Source organism: Salmo trutta, chromosome 12 (genome assembly GCF_901001165.1).
Source record: "Salmo trutta chromosome 12, fSalTru1.1, whole genome shotgun sequence".
Taxonomy (NCBI): Eukaryota; Metazoa; Chordata; class Actinopteri; order Salmoniformes; family Salmonidae; genus Salmo; species Salmo trutta.
The window spans coordinates 87,817,728-87,833,129 of record NC_042968.1 but is presented as its reverse complement, the minus strand read 5'-3'; the positions used below and the strand labels follow the sequence as shown (position 1 = coordinate 87,833,129).

At 44.2% G+C, this 15,402-nt stretch overlaps 1 pseudogene; it reads left to right on the top strand.

Annotated features, from left to right (window-relative positions):
- Window positions 1-956: 956 nt before the first annotated feature.
- On the top strand, window positions 957-1,745 carry LOC115202658 (olfactory receptor 10G7-like; annotated as a pseudogene).
- Window positions 1,746-15,402: the final 13,657 nt, after the last annotated feature.

Sequence of the window (15,402 nt, the reverse complement as noted above, 5' to 3'; positions counted from 1 at the left end):
TTGAAGTAGAAGTCCTGGGAGTGCATTCTGACGAAGAACAGCAAAGGTAATCCAATTTTTCTTATAGGAAATCTGAGTTTGGTGAGGGCCAAACTTGGTGGGTGTCAAATTAGCTAGCCATGATGGCCGGGCTATGTACTCAGAATATTGCAAAATGTGCTTTTGCCGAAAAGCTATTTTAAAATCGGACACCGCGATTGCATAAAGGAGTTCTGTATCTATAATTCTTAAAATAATTCTTATGTTTTTTTTCAAGGTTTATCGTGAGTAATTTAGTAAATTCACCAGAAATTTGCAGTGGGTATGCTAGTTCTGAACATCACATGCTAATGTAAAAAGCTGGTTTTTGATATAAATATGAACTTGATTGAACAAAACATGCATGTATTGTATAACATAATGTCCTAGGAGTGTCATCTGATGAAGATCATCAAAGGTTAGTGCTGCATATAGCTGTGGTTTTGGTTTTTGTGACATATATGCTTGCTTTGAAAATGGCTGTGTGATTATTTTTGGCAGGGTACTCTACTGACATAATCTAATGTTTTGCTTTTGCTGTAAAGCCTTTTTGAAATCGGACAATGTGGTTAGATTAACGAGAGTCTTTTCTTTAAAATGCTGTAAAATAGTCATATGTTTGACAAATTGAAGGTATAGCATTTTTTAGATATTTGTATTTCGCGCCACGCTAGCGGAACGTCTGTCCCTAATGAAGAAGTGATCCTAACTGACCTACGAAAGGGAATTTTTACTAGGATTAAATGTCAGGAATTGTGAAAAACTGAGTTTAAATGTATTTAGCAAAGGTGTACGTAAACTTCTGACTTCAACTGTATGTTTTCACTTTTACCACTACCTTGAGATACATTACAATCTGATAGTTGTCATTTTTTTCTTGCAGTATGAAGCAGGTGGGGCCATCGAAGTTGTACCTTCTAGTGTGAATTGCCTGGGTATATCTAGAGATAGCATATACATTGCATATCATCTACTGTATCTTTGTCCACATCCTGTTCACCACCAGCACCAGCACCTCCATGATCTCTGTCCTGCTGGCCGAGGTCTAAACCATCTCCTACTACTCCTGCATATCAAGCATGTACATCTACCACCTGGGTGACATCGAAGAGTGTCTGGCCCTGTCTCTGATGGCTTTGGACCGAACCATCGCTATCAGCACTCCTCTTAGGTACCACATCATCCTAACTAACCCGCGGCTCTTCCTGTTGATCACAGCTACCTGGCTGATAGGGTTAGGGGTCATGGGGGTAGTAGCAGCTCAGGCAGACAGCCTTCCATACTGCCAGCCCATCATTAGATATGTGTTCTGTGACTATCCTGCTATGGTCAGAGCCGCCTGTGTCAACCCTGAACCCTATTGGATGCTTCCCACAATCCTGGGTCTGTGGTTGGTTGGTGCACAGCTCACATTCATTCTGCTGTCATACGTGAATCTGATCTACACAGTACTGAGACTGCCTAACAACGAGAGCAGAGTGCAGGTGTTTAATACGTGTATTTGTCACATCATTGTGGTGTCCTGTTACTACGCTCCCAAGTTAGTCTCTGTGTTGTTGACGAGGATAGGGGTGAGGCTGAATCTGACAGAGCGTAATGCTTTACTGATTATAGCAACGCTGTTACCTTCTCTGATCAACCCAGTAGTCTACTGTCTGAAGACCATGGAGATTAGGAAGAGATTGGTTCAGATACTGTCTAGAAAAAGAATTGCAGTCATGAAATGAGGTAGTGAAAATAATTATTTTTGGGACTTCAAATCAGAAACTGCACTAATGTACGTTTAAAGATTTTAAATATAATTTCCAATTCAGCTCACATCAGCAGCGAAGGTAACAGCGTGGCCATAATCAGTAAAGCATTACGCTCTGCAGGACAGAGATCATGGTGGTGCTGATGCTGGTGATGAAAAGGATGTCCACCTGTTCAACACTCGAGTGGTTTAAGGGGAAACATTTAAATGTCTTGGAATGGCCTTGTCAAAGCCCAGACCTCAATCCAATTGAGAATCTGTGGTCTGACTTAAAGATTGCTGTACATCAGCGGAACCCATCCAACTTGAACGAGCTGGAGCAGTTTTGCCTTGAAGAATGAGCAAAAATCCCAGTGGCTAGATATGCCAAGCTTATAGAGACATACCCCAGGAGACTTGCAGCTGTAATTGCTGCAAAAGGTGGCTCTGCCAAGTATTGACTTTTTGTCTTATTTCTTGTTTGTATCTTCAAAGTGGTAGGCATGTTGTTTAAATCAAACGATACAAACCCCCCAAAAATACATTTTAATTACAGATTGTAAGGCAACAAAATAGGAAAAATGCCAGGGTGGGTGAATACTTTTGCAAGCCAATGTAAAGGCTTCTCTTCCCTGCTCTCTGTAAAGTCCACTGGTCAAGTGCATGTGTGGTGCTATGCACACATTTTGATCCTTGTTTTAGCAGACACAACAGTGTCTTGGCAAGTGGGTCACTTTTTTCTCTCACTAACAACGGAGCTGTGTTCTTCCGTGAATCGTACTGTAGAAGGAGAGCAAGGACCCAAGACGCATACGTCTTGCTCCAATTGGAAAGACACGCTGGTGGGCTAAAGACAGTGCCTTAAAGAAGGTCTTTGGAGCTTTTAGAAATCCAGACGAGGGTCTGTATGTTTATGTCCTTCTCACTCTTTCAACCTTACAAGATCAGAAAACCATCAACACTACTGCACGGGTCAAGGCACAAGGATACATTGAGGGGTTGCTGCAGTATGGAACAATACTTAAAGCTCAGATATTCCTCAGAATATTTCAGGTCACCTCAGCAGTCACAAAATATCTTCAAACAAGTGGAATTGACATTCTGTCTGCGCATCGTATGGTTGTGTCTACAGAGGAGCAGCTCAAAGGAATGGAAAGAGATTTAGAAAAAGTCAAGGCAGCTGTAGACACATTTGTTCAGTGGGTCAACAGGAAGTTGCAGGAACGGGATGCGGAAACAGAGCTTGAGTTAGCCTCTTACATCTACACGTTCCGCTAGCGGAACGTCTGCTCCAATATCCAATGATGGGCGGGGCATGAAATACAAACTCCTCTAAAATCCGAAAACTTCCATTTTTCAAACATATGACTATTTTACAGCTATTTAAAGACAAGACTCTCCTTTATCTAACCACACTGTCTGATTTCAAAAAGGCTTTACAGCGAAAGCAAAACATTAGATTATGTCAGCAGAGTACCCAGCCAGAAATAATCAGACACCCATTTTTCAAGCTAGCATATCATGTCACATAAACCCAAACCATAGCTAAATGCAGCACTAACCTTTTATGATCTTCATCAGATGACACACCTAGGACATTATGTTATACAATACATGCATGTCTGTTCAATCAAGTTCATATTTATATCAAAAACCAGCTTTTTACATTAGCATGTGACGTTCAGAACTAGCATTCCCACCGAACACTTCCGGTGATTTTACTAAATTACTCACGATAAACGTTCACAAAAAGCATAACAATTATTTTAAGAATTATAGATACAGAACTCCTCTATGCACTCGATATGTCCGATTTTAAAATAGCTTTTCGGATGAAGCACATTTTGCAATAATCTAAGTACATAGCCCGGCATCACAGGGCTAGCTATTTAGACACCCAAACAGTTTAGCCTTCACCAAAATCACATTTCCTATAAGAAAAATGTTCTTACCTTGCTTGTTCTTCGTCAGAATACACTGCCAGGACTTCTACTTCAATAACAAATGTAGGTTTGGTCCCAAATAATCCATCGTTATGTTCCATCAAGACGTTTTGTTCGTGCGTTCTAGACACTATCCCAACGCTAAATCTCGGCCACGAGCATGACGCAGAATTTGACCAAAAAATTCTAAATATTCCATTACCGTACTTCGAAGCATGTCAACCGCTGTTTAAAACCAATTTTTATGCAATTTATCTCGTAGAAAAGCGATAATATTCCGACCGGGAATCTGCCTGTCTGTATACTGAGGGAAAAACCGAAAGCCAGGGGCGGGGCGGGTCGCGAGCGTAAGGCTTAGTCCACTGAGTGACCACTTAGCTTTTGCTCTCGTGTGCTTCAGCCAGGGCTTTGAATTACGTCATTCCTGTTTTTCCCGGGCTCTGAGACTTCATTGGAGACGTGTGAAGTAACAGCAGAGATCCCTTGTAATAGATAGAGAGAATCAACAAGGGCAAGAAATGTTCAAACAGGGTACTTCCTGAACAGAAGCATCTCAGGTTTTTGCCTGCCATAGGAGTTCTGTTATACTCACAGACACCATTCAAACAGTTTCAGAAACTGTGGAGTGTTTTCTCTCCAAAGCTAATAATTATATGCATATTCTAGTTTCTGGGCAGGACTAATAATCAGATTAAATCGGGTACGTTTTTTATCCAGCCGTGAAAATACTGCCCCCTAGCCATAAGAGGTTAAACCCCGAACCACTCTGCCAACGAAAAGGGCTCGAAAGAAGAAAACCATGTCTGGAGAGATGGCAAAAAATGAGACATTTACTGGGGCAGAGAGTGCATACAGGATTGGTGTCCATAATCAAATTCAATTCTGGATACAGGTATAGATAGCATCCAATGGCAATTTCTGAGTAATGGCACTGTGTATGCCGACACAGATTTTTCTGGAACCTAAAAACTTTAGTCAGCTAACATCCAGTGCCAGTGGCCTTCCAGACAGCCCTTCAAGAACTAATCAAAGGTTTGATCAAATTTGACAGAGAAATAGTGGCCAATTTACAGAGTGAGCTCATGAGTCTGGCAGAACAGTGGACTAAAACAATCAGGATTTGAAGAATACACAACCAGGACTATGGAGGATCAAGGAAATTAAGACGAGGTGGAGATGGTGAACAACAGCTGTTCATGTTGCAAGGACTGTCCAATGTGTTGCTACCATATTCTTAGTCAGTACAACCTATTGACCAACGTATACCACATCCTGGGCCTTGCTTACAAGTTCCTACTTACCCTGTCAGTTACCCAGGTAGCTACTCTGAAATTCATCAAGAGTAGGCTCAGGAGCACTCTCTCAACAGCACCTGGAGGCTTTTATGCTCATGGCTACTGAGCGAGATGTTTTAATAGCCCTGGATAGTGACCTGGTTATAGATGGCATTGCTGAGAGAAGTGAGATGCTGCAGAAATTAATAATCCTCTCTGGGCTAGGCGTCCCGCTAGCGGGACAACATCCTGTGAAACTTGAGGGCGCGCAATTCAAATAAATAATCATAAAAATGATGGATATTAAACATTTATGTCTTATATCGGTTGAAAGCTTAAAGTCTTGTTAATCTAACTGCACTGCCTGATTTACAGTAGGCTTTACAGTGAAAGCATGCCATGCGATGGTTTGAGGACGGCGCCCCACATTAAAATATTTTTCCACCGGCACAGGTTTCATAAATTCACAAATAACGATTAAAAATTCACTTACTTTTTGAAAATCTTCCTCTGATTTGTCATCCAAAGGGTCCCAGCTATATCATGTAGTGTCGTTTTGTTAGATAAAATCCTTCTTTATATCCCAAAAAGTCTGATTAGTTGGCGTCATCGATTTGAATAATCCACTCATTCAACATGCCAAGATGAGAATCCGAAAATCTACCCATAAACTTTCAAGTAAAAATATGTTTCTATTTACTCCTCAGATACCCTAAAATGTAATTAAACTATAATATTTCATACTGAAAGAAGTATGTTCAATAGGAGAATGATATTAGCAGTTGCGTGTCCTCTTCGACGCATGCACGAATTTACAAGTCTGTGTCCCTGTAGTAAACCTCATATTTCTTACTCGTTTTGGAAGAAACAAGCCTGAAACCTTGAACAAAGACTACTGGAACCCAGGGGAAGCCATAGGAATTGCATACTGGGAGCTAGATTTCATTATTTCCCTATACTTTCCATTGGAAGAGCATAGGCTCTCATAAAAAAAATACCAGTTGGTTTTTCTTTGGATTTTCTCCTACCATATCTATTGTGTTATATTCTCCTACATTAACATGTTCTTTCCAATGGTACCAATTATATGCATATCCTGGCTTCAGGGCCTGAGCAACAGGCAGCTTACTTTGGGCACGTCAGTCAGGCGGAAATTGAGAAAAAAGGACCCTAGCTCTAACAAGTTTAAGGAGGTAGGAAATGTTTATTTAAATTTTATTCTATGACTTGCCTAGTCACCAGTCTTTTCACAATCAAATTTCTTCCTGTATTATTTAATTACTGGTCAGATGGTTCCAGAGATTCTTGCCACCTTGCTGCCAGTACCATTGTGCCAGCCTCCTTCTAAGAGCAAAACATTCCCCTTGTTCTGTTTACATCTATTTTGCTAAAGTTATTGTTATATTGTTCAGTAATCTTGTTTACATAAAGTGTGGTGTGGGTTGTGTTGGTGGTGGTGTATCGCTGGGGGGGTTTTGGTGGGCCAGTCCGATCAAAAAGTGCAGGGCCATTTTTCTTTCCCAGTCCATCCCTGTTTGTCTGTCTAACCACACACTGACATGCAAAGCTCTCTGGGTGAGGTTTTGTCTTCAAGACTCCAGTGGGGGATGAAGTTCCTTCCATCTATGTAATGTCTTAAAGGTTATGGACAGATACAGTCAAGTTACAAGATGGGAGGAGATCTTGACACTCCATCCTGGATATGACAGTGTTTGCAACAACCCATGGGTCCAACAGGCAGAGTACCATAACTACAGGCAGATGTGAGATGCAGGATGGTACTCTTCTCATACCACTCTGTAGGCTACTGACCAATTGAAAGATTAAAGGATAGGAATAGGTCAGTAGCCTACAAACTAATATGAGAAGAGCGCAATTGCTGAAATTATGTAAATAATCTAAACAAAGTGTTTTGATGTTCAGATGAAGTGGTCAGATGAAGCAGATGCTAAACTACATGACTGTTTTGCTAGCACAGACTGGAATATGTTCCAGGATTCTTCCGATGGCTTTGAGGAGTACACCACATCAGTCACTGGCTTCATCAATATGTGCATCAATGACGTCGTCCCCAAAGTGACTGTACGTACATACCCCAACCAGAAGCCATGGATTATAGGAAACATTCACACTAATCTAAAAGGTAGAGCTGCCGCTTTCAAGGAGCGGGACTCTAACCCGGAAGCTTATAAGATATCCCACTATGCCCTCCGACGAACCATCTAACAGGCTAAGCGTAAATACAGGACTAAGATTTAATCGTACTACACCGGCTCTGACACTCGTTGGATATTGCAAGGCTTGCAAAATATTACAGACAAAAAAAGGGAAGCACAGCCGAGAGCTGCCCAGTGACCTGAGCCTACCAGACAAGCTAAATAAGTTCTATGCTCTCTTCGAGGCAGGTAACACTGAAACATGCATGAGAGCATCAGCTGTTCTGGATGACTGTGTGATCACACTCGCCGCAGCCATCTGAGTAAGACCTTTAAACAGGTCAACATTCAAAAGGCCACAAGCCCAGATGGATTACCAGGACGTGTACTCCGAGTCTGTAATAACATATCTCAAGCAGACCACCATAGTTGCTGTACCCAAGAACACTAATGTAACCTTCCTAAATGACTACCGACCTTTAGCACTCACGTCCATAACCATGAAATGCTTTGAAAGGCTGGTCATGGCTCAGATCAACACCATTATCCCAGAAACTCTAGACCCATCTCTACTACACTCCACACTGCCCTTTCACACCTGGACAAAAGGAACACCTATATGAGAATGCTATTCATTAACTACAGCTCAGTGTTCAACACCGTAGTGACCTCCAAGCTCATCAATAAGCTAAGGACCCTGGGATAAAACACCTCCCTCTGCAACTGGATCCTGGACTTCCTGACGGGCTGGCCCCAGGTGGTAAAGATAGGTAACAACACATCCACCACGCTGATCCTCAACACGGGGGCCCCTCAGGGGTGGTGCTCAGCCCCCTCCTGTACCGCTTTTTCAGTCATGACTGCACGGCCAGGCACGACCCCAACACCATCATTAAGTTTGCAGATGACACAACAGTGGTAGGGCTGATCACCGACAACGATAAGACAGCCTATAGGGAGGAGGTCAGAGACCTGACCGTGGGGTGCAAGGACAACAACCTCTCCCTCAACTTGATTAAGACAAAGGAGATGATTGTGGACTACAGAAAAATGAGGACCGAACATGCACCCATTCTCATCGACGTGGCTGTAGTGGAGCTGGTTGAGAGCTTCAAGTTCCTTGGCGTCCATATCACCAACAAAAAACATGGTCCAAGCACACCAAGACAGCCATGAAGAGGGCACGACAAAACCTATTCCCCCTCGGGAGACTGAAAATATTTGGCATGGGTCCTCAGATCCTCAAAAGATTTTACAGCTGCACCATCAAAAGCATCCTGACCTGGTTGCATCACCGCCTGGTATGGTAACTGCTCGGCATTCGACCGCAAGGTACTAAAGAGGGTAGTGCGTACAGCACAGTACATCACCGGGGCCAATCTTCCGCCATCCAGGACCTCTATACCAGGCAGTGTGACAGGAAGGCCCTAAAAATTGTCAAAGACCCCAGCCGCCCTAGTCATAGACTTCACTCTGCTACCGCACAATAAGCAGTACCGGAGCGCCAAGTCTAGGTCCAAGAGGCTTCGAAACAGCTTCTACCCCCAATCCATGAGACTCCTGATCAGCTAATCAAATGGCTACCCAGACTGTTTGTATTGCCCGCCCCTACCCCTCTTCTACTCTGCTGCTACTCTCTGTCATTATCTATGCATAGTCACTTTAATAACTCTACCTACATTACTCTACCTCTACCTACTCTACCTCAATTACCTCGACACTGGTGCCCTCGCACATTGATTCTGTACCAGTAACCCCTGTGTATAGCCCTGCTATTGTTATTTACTGTTGCTCTTTAATTATTTGTTTTTCTTCTCTTACTTTTTTATTTTCTTAAGCTGCATTATTGGTTAAAGGCTTGTAAGTGAGCAGTTCACTGTAAGCATTTCATTGTTGTATTCGGCGCATATGACAAATACAATTTGCTAACTTTCAGGTGTAACAGTTTCATGTAGAATAAACCATCTTTCACATAATACTGTAGAAGCAGTGTTCTGCTAATAAAACAATGTGTAAATATTCTACCTTCCTGTATGGTGCCCTGTATAAGACAGGAGTTCCCTGAGATGTTTGAAGAATACACAGCCTCCTCCCTCTATTGATGAACCATTGGATTCAATAATAACAAAGACGATAAAATGTAATAGATGTGTCTTGTATCAATTTAATACTGAGGGATACGTCTCTCCCAGTTCAGACATCAGAGGACTCCATTTCAAAAGCATCTGTCACGTCCTGACCAGTTAAGGGTTATGTGTTGTTTTAGTTTGGTCAGGATGTGGCAGAGGGTATTTGTTTTATATGGTTCGGGGTGGTGGTGTAGGTAGTAGGTTGTTTTATTTATGTATTCCGGGGGTTTTGGGCACTGCTCTGTGTTTATGTATTTCTAGGTTTAGTTAGTTAGTTATGGGTATAGGTTCTAGGTTTGTTGTTCTATGTATAGTTAATTGGGGTGGACTTCCAATTGAAGGCAGGTGTGTGGTGTTGCCTTTGATTGGGAGTCCTATATTAGTTGGCTGTGTTTGTCTGTGTGTTTGTGGGGAATTGTTTTTGCACTGCATTAGTTAGCCTGCAAAACTGTTGCTGTCTTGCTTAGTGTTTTTCCGGTGGATGCTTTACTCTTTTTTTTTAAATTAAAATATGAGTATCCACATATCCGCTGCGCCTTGGTATATTTTTGAAGACGGTTGTGACAGCATCTCTTCAGTCCTCCATCAGCTGACATTTGGAACACCCCAAATAAATAATCATTACATTTAAAACTATATAAATATATATATAAAAATAAGACTCATAAATATAAAAAAGAAGTAACAAAAACAAATAGAAACAAATTGTAGTATATAAATACAAATAATAAAGAGAATCGAATTATTACACCATTACTAACAAAAAACACAAATAAAACTAAATTGCACAAATCTTATATCACACAAATAGATTACACACTTATAAAGAAGAGCACCTGATTATTACACTTCAAACAAGAAACAGACAAACTAAATTGCACAACTAATTGCATTAGTACTGTACAAACTTAGAGGTGCGCTATTTGATAGATTCCCCCGCTCCCCCTACCTCGGGCTTCCTGTGGGGAGACCTGAGGTCAGTATGGAGACCTGAGGCCACTCCCCATCTCATACTTCTGAGTGCGGGACCTTCCCAGGCAGTAGCCTGCTTAGCTCACAAACTAGAATCGGGACGCACACTCCAACAAGTTTAATTGCCCCACAGTCCCACATGTTGACATGATATCATTGACATGAAGTGCAAATGAGCGATAGAAAACCGATTGCACAAATGTCACCATTCAGAATATTATTTTCATATATATATTGTGCGGGTACCCCATGCCGCCCCCGGCAAGAAGCCGCCCTGGGCGACTGCCCATGTCGCCTATGCTTAAATCCGCCACTGGACACGTGCCAGCATGGCAGTGACTGGTTGGCATCACTCACTCGGGCCAGGAGTAGTCCATTGGCACAGTAGAAGGGGGCACCTCCTTTCAACATACACTATACACACAGACACAGCACTGATTACATTATCAATGGTGGTTAGGTGAATTCCAGGACAGTATTTTGACTATTGACCAGATCCAATGTGACCAACCTGATTCCAGAGTCCTCCATTACTCTGAAGTGGGACAGTTGTCTGACCACTGCCTCAGCCTTCTGGCACAGCACCTGATATGTTGTCATTGACCTGGATGTCCTTCTGTTTCACTTCCATTATGTTCTAATTGACCTGGATGTCCTTCTGTTTCACTTCCCATATGTTCTCATTGTCCTGGACTGAGATGACCAAACCAAATTTATTTATATAGCCCTTCTTACATCAGCTGATATTTCAAAGTGCTGTACAGAAACCCAGCCTAACCCCAAACAAGCCTAACCCAACCCCAAACAGCAAGCAATGCAGGTGTAGAAGCATGGTGGCTAGGATAAACTCCCTAGAAAGGCCAAACCTAGGGAGAAACCTAGAGAGGAACCAGGCTATGAGAGGTGGCCAGCCTCTTCTGGCTGTGCTGGGTGGAGATTATAACAGAACATGGCCAAGATGTTCAAATGTTCATAAGTTACTAGCATTGTCAAATATCTTTTTACATTTTTTAATTTTTTTTTTAGGCATTTAGCAGACGCTCTTATCCAGAGCTACTTACAGTAGTGAATGCATACATTTCCGATTTTGCTTTTGTACTAGGACCCAGTGGGAATCGAACCCACAACCCTGGCATTGCACACACCATGCTCTACCAACTGAGCCACAGGGACTGTAATAGTCATCACAGTGAACAGGTCAGGGTTCCATAACTGCAGGCAGAACAGTTGAAACTGGAGCAGCAGCACGGCCAGGTGGACTGGGAACAACAAGGAGTCATCATGCCAGGTAGTTCTGAGGCATGTTCCTAGGGCTAAGGTCCTCCTAGGGAGAGAAAGAAAGAATTAGAGATGCTTTATATTTAAATTCACACAGGACACCGGATAAGACAGGAGAAATACTCCAGATATAACAGACTGACCCTAGCCCCCCTGACACATAAACTACTGCAGCATAAATACTGGAGGCTGAGACAGGAGGGGTCAGGAGACACTGTGGCCCCATCCGATGGTACCCCCGGACAGGGCCAAACAGGCAGGATATAACCCCACCCACTTAGCCAAAGCACAGCCCCCACTTCACTGGAGGGATATCGTCAACCACCAACTTACCATCCTGAGACAAGGCCGAATATAGTCCACAAAGATGACCAGTGACTTTTCACAATAGTGAATAAAAGCGGGAGAAGGGACAGCTTTGTCTAGTCCTACATTTCCAGTAGTTTATTTTCAAGTGCTTTGCAGTAGACAGCATGCAAGGTAGGAACAAAAGTGCAGACTTGCACTTTTTGACCTGGAAGAACCTTGTTCTTTAGCCCTTTGACCCTAAAACATCCTAACTCTCCCCAGCCTAAGCTGTCTACCTGTAAACACTCTTCTCAGATGTATCAACATTATAATTGGCTCTCTGATGACTGCCTACTTGTTCACTGTGTACAGAGTGACATCAGATCCTATGAGAAGATTGATATCACACTGTTGAACATATTACCAACCCACTAACTGTTGGGTCTTTTAGTGACAATGTAGAAAGATAGATATATAGTATTTTGGCAAGATTCAGCAAATGGACATTTTACAGTAACTTACAATTAGCTTGCCTACACCCATAGCTTTGGCCTTACTCTCTCTCTCGCTCTCTCCTAATGAGTGTACAGTAACAAGATGTGTGATGGCAGAACAGTATTCCCACCAGGTGTGGTGTCCCTGTCACTCTCCTCAGATTCAGGCTCAACAGTCAGGTGGTCATCAGAGACCTAATTAGAGTGTTGGTAGACCTGGGATGGCCGAGTCATCTCCTCACCTGTTTACAGGTAGCCATGCAGGTGACGATGGAACTGTTGTTGGTTACATCATGCTACAGATGATTTGGGGGCCTATGTCTTTAGGCCACGATGTTAGGCCCAAATGTATGTTTTCACTTTTACCACTACCTTGAGATACATTATAATCTGATAGTTGTAGTTTAGTCTTGCAGTATGAAGCAGGTGGGGCCGTCGAAGTTTACCTTCTTGTGTGAATTGCCTGGGTATATCTAGAGATAGCGTATACATTACATATCATCTACTGTATCTTTGTCGACATGAAGCCACTTGGATGGATCAGTGGGACTATCAATTCAATGAGAAAGTGGTAATACTGCTCCCTGATGATGTTTATTAACCTTAATAAGAGAGGTAGGGATTCAGGGAAACCATTAGTCTAATGATTAGACCTCTGCACCTGGGGACTGTAGGTGTTGAGCCCCAGAGAAAGCGTAGCATAGCATAGTGTCTAATGATTAAAAATGTGGTCTGTAGGTGTTTACTCCTCAGAGAAAATATAGCTCCATAGCATAGTGTAGCATGGCATAGCATAGCATACCGTCTAATTATTAAACCTGTGGTCTGTAGGTGTTTACTCCTCAGAGAAAATATAGCTCCATAGCATAGTGTAGCGTAGCATAGCATAGCATAGCGTCTAATGATTAAACCTGTGGTCTGTAGGTGTTTACTCCCAAGAGGTAAGATACCACTCACTTTTAAGGAGATGCTATATCCTGAGGGGTACTCAGATCCAGGCGTCTAGGTCCTCAGTACAGCTGGCCTGTTTCTTATTGGTAATTCACTGATGGGTTATAGACAGTCATTCCCCGGTCAGAGAGGAGAGATGAAAGCCAGCAGTGTTGCACTCTGTGGTCATATTGGCTGATGACTTTTGGATCTGTGTAATGGTCGTCGTATGTAGTGGACCAAGGTGCAGCGGGTTGAGTGCTCATGGTGACTTTTATTGAACAAAAAATTACAAAACAAGAAACTGATCGAACGAACAGGATTGCAGGCTACACACAGCTATCCAAACAACAACTTCCCACAAAGGGACAGGTGAAACAGGGCTACCTAAGTATGACTCTCAATCAGCAACAACGATGTACAGCTGTTCCTGATTGAGAGCCATTCCAGGCCAACACAAAGAAATACACAACATAGAAAACTTAAGAAATACAAAACAAGAACATTACCCAAAACCCCCAGAACACATAAATCAAACACCCCTCTTACATAAATACACATCCCATTAAACCCCGAACCACCTAAAACAAATACCCCCTGCAACGTCCTGACCAAACTACAATAACCAATAACACCTTATACTGGTCAGGACGTGACAATCTGGGCTTTGACTATGAAGTGTGATGGTTTAGTTAGTTTTCTTATGTCAAACTATATAGGTTTGTCACGTCCTGACCAGCAGAGGGAGTAATTGTATTATTTTTTGTCAGGACGTGGCAGAGGGTTTGTGTTGTGTATGTTCTAGATTAGTTTTCTATGTGTAGGTTGGGTGCTGGACTCTCAATTGGAGGCAGGTGTTTCTAGTTGCCTCTGATTGGGAGTCCTATAAATAGGTGTGTGTTTTTGTTTGTCACTTGTGGGTAGTTGTTTGAGAGCACTGCTTTTGTTGACTCTGCTTCTCTGTTCCTGTCGTTAGTTTGTTTATTGTTTTTCCGTGGTGTTCGCATTTTTTATAATAAATATGTTGAGCACGCAACCCGCTGCGTCTTAGTCCCATTCTCTCTTCCACGACAGCTGTGACAGAACTACCCACCACAACAAGACCAAGCAGCGGAGGAAATCTGGCGAGGACCGAGGAACACGGCTGGTAAGGGAGCCTGAGAGGCAGCCCCAATAATTTTTTTGGGGGGGCTTAAGGGCTGTTTGGCGCGGCGAGGATGGAGCCCCAGGCCAGCTTCCTGTACCCTTTTTGGGCAGAGACAAACTGGACAGGTCCCGTGCTTTGGGGTGATGGGTGCTGTGGCGAGGCCGGGTATTTTCAGGCCGGTACGCGCAGTACCAGCGCCCCGCATGTGCCAGGGGAAAGTGGGCATCCAGCCAGTAGGGGTGATGCCAGCCCTGCGCTCGAGACCGCCAGTGCACCTCTACGGTCCAGTGTTTCCCGCTACACGCACTAGCCTTGAGGTGCTTGTCTCCAGGCTGGCACGTCCAGTACCAGCCCCACGCATCAGGCTTCTAGTGCGTCAACCCAGTCCGACTCGGCCTGTTCCCGCTCCCCACACTAGCTCTGAGGTGCGTGTGCCCAGACTGGCACGTCCAGTACCAGCCCCACGCATCAGGCTTCTATTGCGTCAGCCCAGCCACGCCAGTCTGGAGCCGCCAACCAGTCTGGAGCCGCCAGAGCCGCAAGCCAGTCTAGAGCAGCCAGCCAGTCAGGAGCTGCCAGAGCCGCCTGCCAGTCAGGAGCTGCCAGAGCCGCCCGCCAATCAGGAGCTGCCAGAGCGGCCCGCCTGTCCGGAGCTGCCAGAGCGGCCCGCCTGTCCGGAGCTGCCAGAGCGGCCCGTCTGTCCGGATCTGCCAGATAGTCCCGCCTGTCCGGATCTGCCAGATTGTCCCGCCTGTCCGGATCTGCCAGAGTGGCCCGCCTGTCCGGATCTGCCAGAGTGGCCCGCCTGTCCGGATCTGCCAGAGTGTCCGCCTGTCCGGATCTGCCAGAGCGGCCCGCCTGTCCGGAGCTGCCAGAGCGGCCCGTCTGTCCGGATTTGCCAGATAGTCCCGCCTGTCCGGATCTGCCAGATTGTCCCGCCTGTCCGGATCTGCCAGAGTGGCCCGCCAGTCCGGATCTGCCAGAGTGGCTGCCTGTCCGGATCTGCCAGAGTGGCCCGCCTGTCCGGATCTGCCAGAGTGG